Source organism: Dipodomys spectabilis, unplaced genomic scaffold, assembly GCF_019054845.1.
Source record: "Dipodomys spectabilis isolate Male_0828 unplaced genomic scaffold, ASM1905484v1 ptg000621l, whole genome shotgun sequence".
NCBI classification, from domain to species: Eukaryota; Metazoa; Chordata; class Mammalia; order Rodentia; family Heteromyidae; genus Dipodomys; species Dipodomys spectabilis.
Genome location: NW_024871298.1, coordinates 1,110,001 through 1,127,928, shown reverse-complemented (window position 1 = coordinate 1,127,928; position 17,928 = coordinate 1,110,001).

Here is a 17,928-nt window from a genome sequence, read left to right as displayed (position 1 = left end):
AACTTGCTAACGTTCACACATTTGTTCTGTAGGTTGGGCCACATGGTCTAGCTGTGGAACACAGCGGCCTGCCCACATTACCTGTCTGTCTGTCTGCCTCCATCCATCTGTCCATCTGTCTCTCTGGGTTGCGCTTGGATTGAACTCAGGGCTTTGTACTTCCTAGGTAGACACACTACCATCGAACCTTTCCATCAGCTCTCTCGTTTTTCTTTAGTACTTTTTGAGACGGACCACAATTCTCCTCACGATGCTTCCTGCCCTCACTGAGCGGACAGCTATATAACATTGCACCCCTGCTTCTTATTGGCTAAGGAGTTTTCATGAACTTTCTTTGTTCTGCCTGGCCTGGGACGGTGATCCTCTCGGTCTCTACCTCATCCTCTGAGTAGCTGGGATTACAGGCGTGACCACTGGTGGCCAGCTTTGTGGTTCCTCCTGACTGGTCTGCTCCCAGCACGCTTTCCCCAAAGCCTCTCCTGGTCTTTAGTCTTCTTTCTCTGCTTTCCTTTCTGCATCGTGTGCTAACACTGCTCACTTCAAAAGCACAGAACCCATCCATGTTTTTCCTGTTGTACATAGCTTAAACCTTCCTGCCAGTGCTTTTTCCCCAGCTTTGTTCTGGTCACTGAAAACCTCCTTCTCAGAATGGAGCATGTCACCCGATTCCGGCCTGTACCTTCCATACAACGCTACAGATGGTTTGATCTAGAGATAGGAATGTCACTTAACAAATACAGGTCTCCCATGATTCATTGCACTAAAATTTATCTATACTGTATGCTAGTAGCTCATGCCTGTAATCCTAGCTACTCAAGAGGCTGAGATCTAAGGATCATAGTTCAAATCCAGCCTGGGAAGACAAATCTGATGGGCTTTTTATCTAAGCAGCAAGAAGCTTGTGGCTCACATGGTAGGAGCTCCAGTATTGAGTGAAAAAAAAAACCTAAGTAAGAATGCCAGGCGCTGAGTTCAAGTTTGCCTCAGTAGTGGGCACAAATAAAATAATGAAATCAGATAATGCAAATAAACAATAAAAACGTTATCTACCCCACCATCATTTCCCTTGGTCTGACATTGGCTCAGGTTGACTTTCCCCATGGTGTTTAACTCAAAGAAACGTTAGCTAGCTGATGGTTATTCCTATAGGCCAGCTCTTTGGGACCCAAGTAATTCATCTAAATTCCCTATTGTGGCACCCCTAGTGTTTGGTATACAGTAAGCACTCAATAATAGGAGAGCAGGGGCACTCAGGGATCTGAGGTAAGCCCCAGTAGCCAAGGAAAAGGATAGTGAAGTAAGCAAACATGGGAAAATTGGGTAAAAAAATACATTGTCTGTGGGAGGGGGCGTGGTTTGGATGGTAGAGCACCTGCCTAGCAAATTCCTAGGCCCTGAATTCAAACCTCAGTATAAATGAAGGAAAATGAGGACAGGCTTGCTGAGTGTGTGTGTGTGTGTGTGTGTGTGTATGTATACACATACATATATACACACACATATATGTGTATATATACATATATATATGTATATATACATGTACATATACATATATGTACATACACGTATATTCATAATGCGAACTTGAAAAGAAATCTATCTCCTCCCTCACCTGTGGTGGAGACACAGCAGCGGGGCGCGGGCCGGTGCGTGTGCATGCTGAGTTGTGTGTGTCTGGGGGGGGATCTGGGGGGGCTGTTAAAGGTGTCTAGCGTCTCCCCCCAGTGGAGAGAGCCAGGACTGTGTCAGGCACTGAAGTATGCACGAGGCCTCCCTGCCATTTGCTTTCTGGCCACCGTAGAGCCGGGCAGCGTTGCTTGACCTTTCGGAAGCCGTGTATGAAATTTACACTAGCGGGGTGTAACCGTGGCAGAGCATTTATCCCCTGCATATCAATGTGGCCGCTCGTGCTGAGAAATGATCTTCTCTCTGTTGAGAGGAGCTCCAGAATCCATAAGGAAAAGGTGTAGAAGGTATGAGAAAAGTCATCTGAGGGTTTGTGGGAGGTGGGAGGCGTGATGGACTAACAAGGTGGCCTGTATCCCCCCAAAAGAATGGATTCTGGGCTGGGTGCTGGAGGCTCGCACCTGTCAGCCTAGCTACTCGGGAGGCTGGCACTCGACCACCTGAGCCACGGCATCACTTCTGGCTTTTTGCTGGTTGATTGGAGAGAAGAGTCTCGTGGGCTTTTCTTCCCAGGCTGACTTGGAACTGTGATCCTCGGATTTTGGCCTCCTGAGTAGCTAGGCTGACAGGCGTGAGCCACCAGCGCCCAGACGCCACCTGCTCTAATCAAGCCCGCCTCGGGTCTTCTCCATAGGCCCTGTGATTTGATCTCGTGGTGTCCAGTCCCTCAGGTCCTCCCTAAGGGGTCGATTCCCTTCATCTGCATTTCTGCACACCCCGGGCTGTTCTTCCTGTTGCCTGGATGTCCAAAGGAGGTGGAAATCTCGCTTCCTCTCATCTTCCTTGTCCTTGCAGAAATGAAGGAATGTTCTCTGAGCCCTCTGGAGGAAAGAACTGGAAACCACAGCAGCCACTCATTTGCTTGTGGCTGGTTTAATGTGTGTGTGTGTGTGTGTGTGTGTGTGTTGTTATGAGGGGAGGAAGGGAGTCTGTGATGTTTCTTGTCGCCATGGTAGGAGTAACCATCTCTCCACTAGTTCACAGGCGGGCGCTGGGAGCTCTGTGGCAGGCATTAAACCCTCTGCTTTTCAGCCCTGCCACGGTCTTGGGGCTCACCAGGGCACTGTGTGTCGCGGAGGCTGACGTCAGGACTGGAAGTCCAGACCACCGTCACTCCTGGCACAATCGAGAGCCTTCAGTGTGCAAGAATGATGAGTAGCACACCTCCCCCGCCGCTTCTGCTTCCTTCATTTCTGCTTCTCCCGGCAGTTCTGCCTCAAGTCTACCCTCACTCCCACAGCAGCCTGGCGATTCCCCGTGTCTGACCGCGAGGCGCGCAACGAGGCCGACGAACAGTTTCTGTCCTCATCTGTCTCGGATTTTTTAAATTATTATTATCCTTCAGAGACCAATGACTAAACCTAAGACACCGCTAGGCAACTGCACTGGGGCTCAAAGCTTTTACCCCCTGGGAAATAAGTCTTCCATTTTAGTTTCAGGCATATATCCACGATACATGGCTGACCACCAAGGCCTGGATGTCTCGGGTTATTTTTAAGACCAGGACACAGCCAGATGTCCACCCAGAGACTCAATGAACAAACCAGTGGACATCTTACAGGTTAGGATTGGCCGTGGTCATTTGTGTTCCCGCCTACTCACGGGTGGTCTGACCCAGGCATGGGCCGAGCCTTGGACATCTTGCTCCACCCAGGAGGACATGTCTCGTCCAATCAGCTGCCCACAGGGGTGGGCTGGAGGCACAGCACAGAGCAAGGACTCCTGACTCTCACTCAGGAAGCCTTCTGTGGACTCTGCCTTCGCTTAGCCAACCAGAAGGCCGTCACCCTGATCCCTGTGTCCCCCCTAATCCTGTTTATCTCCCCCCTTCCCTGCCATCAACCCACTAGGTGTATGTTCTGTCCATTCAGAGGCAGTTTCTTCTAGTGGTGAGAAACAACAGATAGCAAAACACCATGGCCAAAGACAGCTGGGCCTCCCGTTGGGGGAGGAGGCCACGGGAGGCCCGGGCGGCCAGCCGGCAGGGGCAGAGCTTCCCACCTGTCCCAGGACAAGAAGGAAGAAATTAATTTGGCTGCAGAAATCCCATGCAGGGAGCACCCCCCCTCAACCCCCCCAGTGACCCTTTATCAGGATCGCACGAGGCTTTCCCTCTGTTTCACAGCAGAAAATTAATACACGTCCTGGATGCAGTCTTAGGCCAAGGTCGGCAGCAGCCCGGGCTCAGCCCGCGCTCCGCTCCCGCCCGGCCTCCCGCAGCCGGGCTCTTATCAGGGCCCGCACATTTCCCATAACTGATTGTCATTACATTGCAGGGACGCGGGCTGCATGACTGCTCCCCACCCAGAGACGCCAGCCAGCCGGCTGAGAACACACCAGCATGCCAGCCAAGGACACGCACGCTACCCGGACAAAGGGAGCGGGAGAAATTTACATGTGTTTGACATTTATATTCTTTATGAGTCACTTTTTGTCTCTGGAAAACTCCCTTCAGTTTCTATCTGGAGCAGAGGACTGAACCTCAGGGCAAGGGAGGAAGGAAGGAGAGGAGAGATGGCCGATTACTTTCTCCTCTTGCTTTTAGGTCCTTGTGTTGTGACACAAAGGCACCAAATTATAAACCTGGGTTTTTGATGCCCTAGAGGATCGTTCCATTAAAAAAAGTCCTGTGTGTGTGTGTGTGTGTGTGTGTGTATGAAAAAAGTCCTGTGTGTGTGTGTGTGTGTGTGAAAAAAGTCCTGTGTGTGTGTGTGCGCGCGCGTGAGTGGGCATGCGTGTGTGTGTGTGTGTGTGTGTGTGTGTGTGTGTGTGTGTGTGTGTGTGTGTGTGTGTGTGTCTGGCCAGCTGGTGACTCAAGCCTGTAATCCTAGCTACTTAAACAGCTGAGATCTGAGGATCACAATTTGAAGCCAGCCTCGGTAGGAAAGTCCACGAGACTCTGATCGCCAATTAACCACCAACAAGACAAGCGGAGCTGTAGCTCAAGTGTTAGAATGCTAGTCTTGAGCAGAAAAGCTCAGGGACAGTGCCAGGTCCTGAGTTCAAGTCCCAGGACACACACACACACACACACATACACACACACACACACACACATTTCGCATCATACTGTGTCTACCAGTTCTAAACTATTTATTGTCACCCCATCCTAAACAGACTCCCATCTTAAAAGAGCTCCAAGACAAAGAAAAACGCCTTTGGTAAACTACAATTTCTTTTTACATTAGAGAAGTGGTGCCATGCTGTTTTTTTTTTTTTTTATTTTAATGTATCCTTAATGGATTTATTTTGGAATATAAAAAGAACAAATGCATGTTTTAAAAGTTTAGGAAAATGCTTAATAGTTCAGAGAAATAGAGGGGAAAAATACTTAGAATTGGAGGGCTTTTCTTCTAGATCTGTTTTTGTTGTATTGATGTTTTTATATGGTCCTTAAAAAATAAAAGATGGGGCTGGCTACTGGTGGCTTTCACCTTTAATCCCTAGCTACTCAGGAGGTCTGAGGATGACAGTTAGAAGCCAGCCTGGGCAGGAGAGTCAGTGGGACTCTTATCTTCAGTTAACCTCAGCTCTTTTTGTTCAAGGCTAGCACTCTACCACTGAGCCACAGCACCACTTCTGGTTTTTGAGTGGTTTATTGGAGGTCAGAGTCTCACAGACTTAGAAGATCCTCAGATCTCAGCCTCCTGAGTAGCTAGGACTGTAGGTGTGAGCCTGGAATGCAGGTATTTATACCTGGCAATCAGTATTCTTTCTGTATGTAAAATTTTGTATTTCGTACTGTTATATTTTAGGAGCGGAAGGGAATTTCCTTTCACTTACTGAAGAGTCAGTATCTGCATCTGTGAGAGAAACAATACCCAGATAGGAGACAAAAAGAAGGCAGGAAAATTCCACATGGGAGCCCCAAGAGTTCGCATTTTGAGTGGCAGAAACTTGGGTCTGAGCATGGTGGTGTGGGCCTGGGATCTGGCACGGAGCAGGCCGAGGCAGGAGGGTTGCAAGTTCAAGGTCAGCCTGGCACATAGACCCCGAGGAGGGAAGGATGGAAGGCAATAGAAGTGAAGGTAAAAAGGGAGAAGGAGGGGGAAAGGTGCGCCGGGGCTTCTGGGGGGAAGGTTGGGACACTGGTTCTGGGGTGCAGTGTGGCTGTAAACACACGATGCACAAAGATGCTCTCGCTGTGTAGACAGCCTCTCAGGCTGCGCTCTTGGTGGGGTTGTGTAGGGTTACCTTTTTGTCTCTGCCTTCCCTATTTGATGAGAGGGAAGAGCAAGGCTGGTGGCATCTCACGCCTTCTGGAAGGACTTCCCTTAGTCAGGCAAGAGCTTCGGAGAAAGGCCCTGGTCCCCTGGGCTCGGAGGGATGGCGGGGTGGGGGTGGAGGGGGGTGTCAGACCCACCTTGCCGCAGACCTTACCTGCCCCTTACTCAACACACCCATAAGGCCAAGCTCCCCCCCCCCCCCAATCCCCGGGGCGGGGCGGGCCTCCAGGCATCCGCCATCGCTCATGCCTGTGTGATGGTGAGTATATCCCACCAGTGCGTTCAGTGACACAAACGCCGGCTTTTTAAGATGGCCGTCTGCTTATGCTTCTAACTCCTGCCTAACACCCGCAAGAGTCTTTTCCCCCCTCTTTCCCTGTTGATTTCTACAGTTTTATATTTGCAGGTTTCTCTGTATAAGTAACCTTAAAAGCATTTTTTATCTCGCTTGGTGTATTTTCAAGCAGAACATCCCTGTGTAGCATCTTTAGTTTGGCAAACCCTGCGTGTGTAGCGCTTGGGATAGGCTGGACCAGCGTTATTCTCAGTTCTTCTGAAAACCCCAATGATTCGATCCCAGAGCCGCTGAAGCTCATCTCCCTCGGCCTTAGAATCGGGCTTCTCATTAGGATCCGATTCACCAATTTTCTTTTTTCCTGTGTCCATACCAGCATTTAGCCTTCACCATTACACATTTTTAATTTCTAAGCATTTTTTCTGGATACGCTTATCTATGTGTTGTATGTATTATTATAGAACATAAAATACACACATGCCCTTGCCTACACCCACCACTGGGTGTGACTGGGAGATGGGAATGTTGTTTAACTTGCTTTCCTGTTGTGCATGCGCACGCACGTGTGCACTGGTATATGTGTGCATGCTGGTCTTGAGGCTTGAACTGAGAGACTATGTCCTGTCTCTGAGCTTTTTCACCCAAGGCTTGTGCTCTACTACTTGAGCCATAGCTCCACTTCTGCATTTTGGTGGTTCCTTGGAGATGAGAGTCTCATGGCCTCTCTTGACCAGGCTGGTTTCAAACTTCAGTCCTTAGATCTCAGTCTCTTAGGTCGCCAGGATTATAGGTGTGAGCTACCGGTGCCTGGATCATTGTTTCCATCTTCAAGCAGATTTTTCTTTAGTTTTTTTCCTTCTGAAGATCCTGTAGCTATGTATTTTCATTTCCTTGTATTAGCTCTTCCTTTAATATTAATTGATCTGATCAGCATTTTTTAAAGTTATATTGGTCTTTCTCCTTCGACTCCCTCCACCATTCCTCTGCACCTTGCAGGTAGACTGTTGATCTGTTTCCTATTACGTCGTCTTATTTTTATTTATTTATTTTTGTCAGAGCTCTTTTTCTATTGTGTGGTAATCAGCCATTTCTGATCCTTGTCTGAACCCAAAAACTCGGAGACTGTCTCCATCAAGATGTGTTATTTATTTACAAAAAGATACATGTTTATATAAAAAAATACATGTTGAGGAGAGGCCAACAGCAATATCTGTGTTAGATTTATGCTATCAATGTTCTCAGGTGTAATTTGAGAATGATCTTGTTTTATTGGTGCTTTTTGTTGGGTCTGCAATGTTAAGGTATATAATTTATTAGTTTGTTTCTCTATTGGTGAGTTAGATGTTTTTAATTATGTTGGAAGATTGCTTTGGCCAGATCATATAATATGCAGTATTTTAAATTTACCACGTTTTAATAGGCTGCCTTCATTCTTAAATCATCAAATAGGGGACTGCTGTCCACTTCTTAAAGCCCAGGAATTTTATATTAATATAAAGTAAATTATTTCTATTTTAACATTTCCATTTTGAGGTTATATTTATTTTTATATGACAATGGGCAGCCAAAGAATAGGGTATTTTTGCTCTATTTTTTGCTTTGATGTATGTGTGTGTGTGAGAGAGAGAGAGAGAGAGGAGAAAGAGAGAGAAACAGATTTTTTTCTGCCCACTTGTAAGTTAGAAGATAGAGTTGTAAAATTTTCCCCTACAATTATATTTATTTTCTTCTTATTTTTCATAGTTTTAGATTTTTGTTGCATTTATAATTTGCTCATGATCTTGGCTTAATTTTGTCTAAGCAATGGAATAGGATATACTATTATTAAATAGATCCCTCCCAATACATCTTCCATAAAGTTTACTTTTAAATATTAAGTTCTTGGACTCAGATTTTGTAGATTAATCTTGTGTTTTTGGTGCAAGTCCTGGGGCTTAACCTTGGTCTGGGGGCTTCCTGAGCTCTTCAGCTCAAGGCCAGTGCTCTACCACTTGAGCCATACCTCCACTTCTGGCTTTTGGATAATGAATTAGAGATAAGTGTGTTGGGGATTTCCCAGCTTGGGCTGGCTTTGAACTGTGATCCTCAGATCTCAGCCCCCTGAGCAGCGAGGATGACAGCCGTGAGCTCCTGGCAGTGTCCACTTTGTAGATTAATCTTGACCACCATGTTCTTAAAGACAACACCTCTTCTCATCATGGATTAAAACGGATTCCTTATTGGTATAATCTGGGCCTTTGATTTACTATTTAGTAAGGTGCTTGCTTCCTACTCAAATACGCTACAGTTGGAAAGGTTAAAATCTCCTGTTTGATGTACTCATTTTAAATTCTAGCAAGAGTTGAGATATCTCACTGGTATTCTTCAGCTGTACTAATGCTTCACCCCAGTGAACTTGCAGAGTTCCTCACTGTCTGCCTACTGAGCAATACTGGGGTTCTAGCTTGGGCTGGGGAGGCAGATTGTAAACCGATCCTCAGCTTTGAGTGTTGAGAATTCTACAGAGTAATTAGAATTTAGTCTATACACAAACAAAAGTTAACTTTTCACTGTTCTTAACTGGAGATGCTACTTCATCCGGGTTGCTTATAACAATTTTTTCCCCTGAAATACATTCAGTTTATTCTTCTGTCCTTCTGAGCCTTCTTGCCTCCCCTTTTGTTCTGGGAACTCCTATGTAACAGTTCTGTACCAGGGTGCTAGCGGCTCACATCTGTAATTCTAGCCACTCAGGAGGCTGAGATCTGAGAATCGCCGTTTGAAGCTAGCCTGAGTAGTAAAGTCTGTGAGACTCTTACCTCCAATTAGCCCTCCCTTACCCCTTCTCCGCCAAAAAAAGCCGGAAATGGAGCTGTGGCTGAAGTGGTAGAGCATTAGCCTTATGTACAAAACCTCAGGGACAGGGCCCAGGCCCTGAGTGCAAGCTCTAGAGCTGGTGGAGGTGGAGGTGGAGGTGGAGGTGGAGGTGGTAGTGGAAGGCTATACTGTACTGCATCTCACATCTTTTTTGAAAGGGCCTAAACTGGAAGAAATTTAAAAGTTGCTGATGAGCCGGGCATCGGTGGCTCACGCCTGTAATCCTAGTTACTGAGGAGACTGAGATCTGAGGATCACGGTTCAAAGCCAGCCCGGGCAGGAAAGTCTGTGAGATTCTTATCTCTAGTAAACCACTCAGAAAACTGGAAGTGGCGCTGTGGCTCAAGTGGTAGAGCGCTGGCCTTGAGCTGAAGAGCTGAGGGACAGCGCCCAGGCCCAGAGTTCAAGCCCCATTGATGTCAGATACTTTGGCTCATTAATAACAGCCTTTCTTTATCTTTAGTGTTTATCATTTTAGCTATGGTCAATAGTTTTCCCCCTGTATCTCTTAACTGATCATTTCATTGTTTGTGATTTTGATTTTCTTTTTTGCCAGTCATGGGACCTGGGCGCTGTCCCTCAGCTCTTCAGCTCAAGGCTAGCGCTCTACCACTTGAGCCACAGCACCACTTCCAGCTTTTTCTGCTTATGAGGTGCTGAGGAATCGAACCCAGGGCCTCCTGCATGCATGGCAAGCGCTCTACCACTGAGCCACCTTCCCAGCCTTGATTTTTTTTTTTTTAATGTGTGTATATGTGGGAAAAATGTCCCCACAGACAGGACACACACACACAGAGTTTTTCTTTCCTTTTTTTTTGGTCTGAGACCTAACACTTTTGCTCACTGGCTGGCACTCTACCATCTGAGCCATGCCTCCAGCCCAGAATCACTGCATCTCTAGGTGTACTGTGTGCCTTTCCTGGGGAAATGACATTTTTATGATAAACTTGCCTGAAGCATTCTGTAATGTTCCTTCAGGGTGCTTTAGAGTCAGGAGGTGAACTTGATCAAAGGCTTTTGATGAAAGTGGAAGTGGATATTGGTTCTGGTGTAGACTTGGATATGTAAAATTTGTAAAAGATGTAAAATTTCTTTTCTTTCTTTCTTTTGTTTTTTTTTTGGGTCTGGTCATGGGGTCTGAACTCTGGGCCTGGGCGCTGTCCCTCAGCTCTTCAGCTCAAGGCTAGCGCTCTACCACTTGAGCCACAGCGCCACTTCCGGCTTTTTTCTTTTTTTTGCTTATGTGGTGCTGAGGAATCGAACCCAGGGCCTCATGCATGCAAGGCAAGCGCTCTACCGCTGAGCCACCTTCCCAACCCCAAGATGTAAAATTTCAACAAGAGCAAATTACTTATTCTGACATTAGTGTGAGGATCAAATTGAGGTCTGTGACCAACTCTATATAAACTTAAAAAAGAATGACTATACGTACTCTAGGGTCCTGGAGAGATAGGAAAGTAGGTAAACCATAGCATATTGTAGGAAGAGAAAATGAAATAAACAATGGGGGAACCAAGGGAGAAGGAGCAGCACTTTAGAGAGGAGACACACGGGCAAGTATGGGAAGATCGGGGTGCTGTTAGGTGGCATAGCTCGGAGGCAATGCTCAGCTCGGTGTCAATGACTTGTCTGCAGAGAGGCCCCGAGTGAGGAGATGCTCGAGGTGAAGCGCTGATTGTGCTAGATGGGAATGGATTGTTTTTATGACACTTTTCCTCGTACACGGTGTCACCCACCACTCCGTTTAAGGAAGCAGCACTGCTGGGATATTCTTCTGGAAAGGGTGAAAATGGATCAGACAAAGGGGTGAGCGTCTGAATCCAAGATGGTGAGTGAGCAGGAATGCAGGGGCATATGTTTTACCCAGTGGGGACCGTTTGTGGTGTTTAGAGGACGGGGGTGGTAAGCTGGCATCAGACTTTATATGGGTCCTTAGGAGAGGACCTAGGAGGGGCCATTGTCTCGACCTTCCTCAGATCCTGAGGGTTCTATCTGAGGCCAGGATTAACCTTACAATCAGCTTGCTTTCCATGAGGCGACCTGAGTGACTCTCTTCCTTCGGAGCCCAAACGGGGCAGCCAATTGTGTCAGGCCACCAATCAGAGAGATGTTTAGAAGAAAAGTCAGATTTCCGAGGTAGTCAAACAGGGGTAAACTCTTATGGTTCCCAAAAGAAGAGGACAAAGAGTGCGTTCCTTCTTTACCAATCATGATTTTTATTAATGTATTTTACAAGACTGCAATTGAAATAATATTAAATACAAATCGTTCTTTTTTTTTTTTTTTACAGAAAGTGTAATAAAGTTAAAATAGTTCCTTGTAATTCACAGCATTATTGCAATGCTTTACAAAATTTTTGCATAGTGTGTGCAAGGGTTGACGTTATTCAACACAAAACTAAAATTAAAAAAAAAAAATGCTTCTGCTGACATCACACCCAAACCCAGAGGCAAGACCAAACCCAACCACGGAAAGAAAACCAAGCCAAAAATCACACACGGGCTGAGCCCCATGGCTTCACTGGGAACAGACTCCCTCCTCAGAATTCAACATCCACAAGCAAATGGGGATTCTGTGCTGCCCATCTGTGTGTTACCACCCAGCCTCTACACCATCATTTCAAATGTCCTCTGTCTCTCCCTCCTAAAACACGACACCGCACCTCCAAAGTATAGTCCTGCAGCTGCACAGACCATGAAAGGAAAAGTCTAGTCTAGGGAGGAGAACTCGAACCTATCTCCTCATGCAAACACTGGGTAGAAACGCAGGTGGCATCACCGGCCTCAAAGGATGCGCACAGGTGCTGCTTTGGCAGACTCCCCCCGTTAGTGGTGGGGAGCCCGATTTCCACTCTCGGCTTGCCGATTGGACGTCTGTACCCTTAGGAAGGAAATGACCAACTGATTCGCCCTCAAATAGTGTCTTGGATAGTTTTTAACGCATCTGTCCCCTAAGGTTTCTGGGGTGATCATGCCAGGCCCTAGCTCTGGTGCTGAGTGCTTCTGGGTGCAGGGAGTCCAGATGCCCTGTCTAGCGCGGCAAGGAAGCGTGTAAAAGCTGCCACGGCCCCCTGGGCTCTGGGCAGAGCCGGCTGACAGCGAGACTTCACCAGGGGCACGGCAGTGTGTGCCCCGTTCAAGATGGCGCACGGTGCGCCGAGTCAGTGCTTCGAAGATTTGGTCTTTTCACTCATGCAGACCAAAGCCCGCCTGAGCTGACCCAGGACTCATGAACTGCAGGGGACGCCCCTGTCTCCCTCCCTGGCCTCTCGGCTGAGTGTAGCATGCCAGGATTACAGGCTCCCCGGGGCACGGGCGCCATGGTTTGACACCAGGCCCAGCCCCGCTGCAGGTGAATCAGCGCGGAGGCTGGAGGTGCTGGTGAGGAGAATGTGCACTTGGGGAGGGAGGTGGCCCGCTAGGGATTGCTGACCAGGCGCGCGGGGCTCATCCTGACACAGCCCAGGTGAGCAGCTCTGCTCACCCTGAAGTACCTAGCCGCCAAGGGGGCTGTCTTCAGTCCTGTCTTCTCATGCCAACAACAGGAACAGAGTTTTCCTTTCCTCTTTCCACAAGTAAACAGTGCCCAAGATCTCACCTAAAATAAGACATTTGCCGGGTGCCGGTGGCTCACGCCTATAATCCTAGCTACTTAGGAGGCTGAGACCCGGAGGATCACGGTTTGAAACCAGCTCAGACAGGAGAGTCCGTGAGACTCTTATCTCCAATTAGTCACGGCAAAAGTTGGAAGTGGAGCTGTGGCTCAAGTGGTAGAGCACTGTCCTCGAGCAAAAGACCTCAGGGATAGCGCTCAGGCCCAGGGCTCAAGCCTCAAGAGTGGTAACCATGTAAGATAAAATAAGACATTTATCTTTGAAGGGAGGTAGGCAGGAAGGAGATGGGGTTGTGTCGCTGTGCTACTTCACTGGCACTGCCTGGGTGCTAAGATGATCTCCTCACAGCCCAGACGGTTTCCAGTCTTAAACAAGAATCACACCTAGAGCAAGCCAGCTTTTTGTTTTTGCTTTTGTGTTTTGGTTCTAGATTCTGATCTTCAGGTAGAGATTTTCTCTATTTCTATGCCGGGTCTGCCCCCTCTCTGCCTTAGTTTCTATATCTGAAAATTGGAGCCGTAACAGAATCCAAATCGAAGGAAGCTGGAAATGAAGGACACACACACTCTACCCAGCACAGAGGAAGCCCTCAGCCACGAGTAATTATTACGAGGATTGTCAGAGAAACCCAGCTCTCTCCCAGGTCTAAGAAAGCCTCTTCTTATGCAAGAAACTGCGCAGGCCGCTTCTGCAGGAAACACCCAGAATGCCTGACCCTCCATACCCCAGTGCCACACGCATCCATCTGCAGCAGGGGTGAACTCCTGTAACTCCCGAATACAACTCTGTCTTTCCTTGTGGACAGTCTGTCGCTTTAGCTTCCCCCATATAAAACCTGAGCCTTGATTTTTTTCCTTCACCAGTGGTTTCTCATCACGGAGCAAAGTATCCAGGTGTGGAGTTGGTCGGGAAGGCGTCTGAGGGGAAGGGGCTGTGGTTACACAACGCAGAGCTGGCGAGGCAGATTAACCCTGAAACATGGATGCTTTGAGTCTACCTCTAACCAGGGTAGCTTCTTTCTATGTTTGATAAGAAGGGATCGGAGGTAAACAATGTTCAGTGAGGAGGCAAAACCCAGGGAGGGTCTGCGTGCTTCCCAGCGGCTTGCGGGGCTGGGGTGCAGGTGTTGGGGGTGTGAGACCCGCTATCGGTGGCTTCTTCACAGCTTTGCTTCAGGACAGCAGCACCTTCCTCCTGAGAGGGCACCGGGCAACCTCCCCAAAGAGGATGCTAAGCTCCCCCTCTGTCAACACATGAGGAGGAGGGGGAGGGCTGGGGCGCCGCTCACGCTAGGCTCAGTGAATCAGCCCTAATGCTCAGGAGGAGGCCGCAGGCCACCCGCCCACCGCCCTCCCATGCCAGCAGACCCGCCGCCAGGAGCTTCAGGACTCTGACGTGAAGGCGGCTTTCAAGAAGCCTGGAAATCTCACTGGTTTGGGAAGTACTACTGCGTGTGGCAGGGCGTGTGGGTGGAGCTTGTGTGTGTGTGTGTGTGTGTGCATATGCGTGTGTGTGTGCTGAGTCAGCAGGCTTCTGCCCCCCAGTTTCATCTCTTAGGGCTGGTTTGGCTTTGTGGGTGAGAGATCCAGAGGTGAAGATAGAATTCTAATTTCTGAGGATTGCACAGCAGGAGGCAGGGAGAGACTGGGGGGGGGGGGGTTCCACCAAGGAGAAAGTAAAGGAAGACCACAGGAGACGCGTCCTGTCTCTTTCTGAGGGGTTTGGATCATGGGGATTCCCTTCCTCCTCCTGGACACCATCGCCTGCATCCCTCCCCACACTTGTGTTCTCTGTGTCTGAGATTTCCCAGGGCAGGGGAAGGAGGAGGGAGACGGGGAGGAGGAGGGAGACCTGGTCCAGTTTAACTGAGATTTCTTTTCACCTAAAAAAACAGATCAAGTGCTTCCACAGAGGAATGCATCCCTTGTGCCAGAGACCAGGGGAGGGGAGGGGAGGGGAGGGGGAGGGGAAGGGGAGAGAAAGGGAAGGGGGAGGGAAAGGGGAAGGGGAGAGAAAGGGAAGGGGGAGGGGAAGGGGAAGGCTTTGGGTTCGGTTCTCCTCTGCGGCCAACTTCCTTCCTTGCCCTTTGGCTCTATTCAGGGACTGAAGCTGTGGTCATTTTTATGAAACAAAACCAACCAAAACCCAACCACCACTGCCCCACCCAAGGCCTTCCTGGCTGAGGTCATTCATGAACGATTTTTTTTTTTTTAACAAGGCTGAGTGTGAAACCCTCACTAAAGAAATAGTATGGACTGAAAATCTTCCTCCCCTGACAGCAGTCAAGAGATGTTACAAGCCGGGTGCCAGAGGCTCACGCCTGTCATCCTAGCTACTCAGGAGGCTGAGAGCTGAGGATCAAGGTTCAAAGCCAGCCCAGGGCAGGAAAGTTTGTAAGACTCTTGAGTTAATTACCAGAAAACCAGAAGTGGTGCTGTGGCTCAAGTGGTAGAGCGCTAGCCTTGAGCTGAAGAGCTGAGGGACAGCGCCCAGGCCCAGAGTTCAGGCCCCACGACCGACCAAAAAAAAAAAAAAGATTTACAACCAAGCATGCCCCCCTCCCTTCAGTCCCCCTAGACCAAGGAGCCTTGTAACGCAAAGCTAAGACATTGTCCACTCTCAGCAACGCCTCCATGAGCGTAAGTGTAGTACATTTCCCCCGCCGTGCTTCCTTGAGTCACGGGGGTGACGTTTTTCTCAAGATCTGCTGTGGCTGTGGGAATATTTATACCTGGGAGGTGTCGACAGTCAGTTGCAGACTATTAAAAAACAAAACAAAATCTCATGAAGTCAAAACTGTTGTTGGAGGACATGGGGGTGGAGAGCTTTCTGGAGTGTGGGGAGGGTGTGGGAAGGTTTCCAGGCACGGGATTTGGACTTTCAGTAGTGAGAATCCTCCTCTCCCCCCACCTCCCTCCCTCTCTGAGGATTTGCTTCCCCTTCTACCATGTCTCCCAGTTATGTCTTCCTGGTCTCGCACCTTCTCCTGTAAGACAGCTTCCTTCCAATGTACTTAGCCACGGATTTCTAACCCAAGCAGAGGCTCATTCCCTGCGACCACCGGGAAATCTGTGTTCTTTCTTCCTTGTGTCCAACATTGCCTACATAGGATGGCAGGGTCAGGGGTCAGGGAACTTTCTCAGGGAAGGGCTACCTGGTCATAGTTACGTCTCTGGACACGGCTCCTAGGTTCCAGAGATGAAGCGTGCTATCTGCCGCCAACAAAACGCACGCGTGGCCACGTGACAATAAAACTTCACAGCCAACACCAGGTGGCCAGTGAGATTTGGTCTCCAGGTCATAGTTCGCTGAACCTTGCTCTAGGGTCTAAACCGCAAGCAATCTTTGGTCTACGGTTGCTAGATGTAGAATGAAAACGATCCAGAAAAAGATCACCCTAACGGAAGCGGGAAGCCAGAGCTCCCTGGGGGGAGAGCAATGGGAGGGGGGCATGTCAGGGCTCTTCCAGGGCAGATGCAGCACAGGGCATTTCTAGACCCTTTGTCACGCTCAAGTTGAAGTTTCTCTAGACTTTCGTGACTTAACGGAGCAGATATCAAATCGAAATAAACGCTCGACATGGTTGGAGATCCATTTTTAATGTATAAAATGTCTCTGAAAGAATATTAGCAAAGTAGAGCTCCGAGGACGGTGAAGATTCCTCGCGACCTTCCGCTCCACCCCCAGCTGCTCAATACGCCGGAGGCGGGACTGTCTACCAGACATTATGTAAAAAGATTAGAAACAATCTCGTTTTTAAAAATTAGGAGTTAGCAGATTTTTAATGTAAAAGCTATTTCTTTCTTTCTTTTCTTCTTCCAGAATTCAGGTAAAACTCTCTTTCCTGACCATGGATGAGAATTCAGGTTGCAAAGCATGGGGGTGGGTGGGTAAGGAACATAAAATGCAATTTACTGGTTTCTCAAGCCTGAACCGAAATACATAATCTCAACCATCTTAGGTTCCTGCTACATATCTCCACCATTGAGCATAACTGTCACCCAGAATTTTACATCATGTGTCCACAAAGGCCCTTGACATATATATATATATATGCATACATACCATATATATATATACCATATGTATATATACCATATATATGTACATATATATTTTTTCTTGGTTGCTGTTATTATTTTTATCCTACTGGAGATCTGATTGCCCTTAGGAGTACATTTTGCATGTGGCAATCACCTGCAACATGTATTCGTTTGTTAAGTTTGTTGGTCTGTTAAATTAGAATTAGCGCAAAATTCCCACGGCCCTGGTCTCATGATTGGGGCCGAATCAGCAGGAAGAGGTCGGAGCACGCTTTGCTTTTCTCATCATCCACGTGATGTGCACGAGGTGGCAGAAAGCAAAAGATGGCTTATCTGCTTTGATTAACAACCACCCTGTCTTAAGAGCAGTATGCCAGCAGAGACCTTTAACTACTATCAGGAATTGTGATTAATTTCAATCTGAGTGACAGGGGGACTTTCCCTGGCTTAGCGAAGCCTCTGTGTGGGACACGATGGCCCTGGGAGCAAGGCCTTCTTCTGTAATAATGGCTTTTCACACCTTCCTGCTTAACAGAAAAAACCAACAACTGTGAAGTCTTTTCCCCAAGGCGGGTCAGCAGCATGGGCTGAGCTATTCAAGGAGAGCCAGGGGAACAAGCTGGGGACCCCAGAAGCCAGCTACCCCCAAGCTCCCCCTCCTCCCCCACCCTGCTTCTAGAGTAACACACACAGCTCGCTGTACATTGCATGCCCGCCGATCTCAGCCCGACCTCCCCCTTCCCCAATCTCCCATGACACTTTTCCCTACTTGGGAAGAAGACTTAGAACCTTGTGGAGAGGAAGGAAAAAAAAAACCAACCACCCAAAAAGCAACAACAACAACAGCAACAACAACAACCCAAAGCAAAAACAAATGCCTTTCGGGCCTGGCGAACACAGCTTGGTTAAGGTGCGGGCCGGTGTTGTGCGTGGTCCTCCGGGGCTGCGGCTGGGACGTGGCTCCACTGCGGGGGGGGGGGGGGGTCCCCCAGGGCCCACATCTGTTGACCGTTTGTCTGTTTGTTTGTTCGTTTGGTCTGCCAGCTTTTGATGCCCGGTTTCCACAAAACCCATCACACTCCAATCACGCAAAAAGAAAGTACAGGTAACGGGATAACTAGGATGTGCTTCTCCTGGCTGAGTGCATTGACTTAAGGCATAGGCACGAGTTTTCCCTCTTTGAACAGAGATGGCATAATCCCCAGTTCC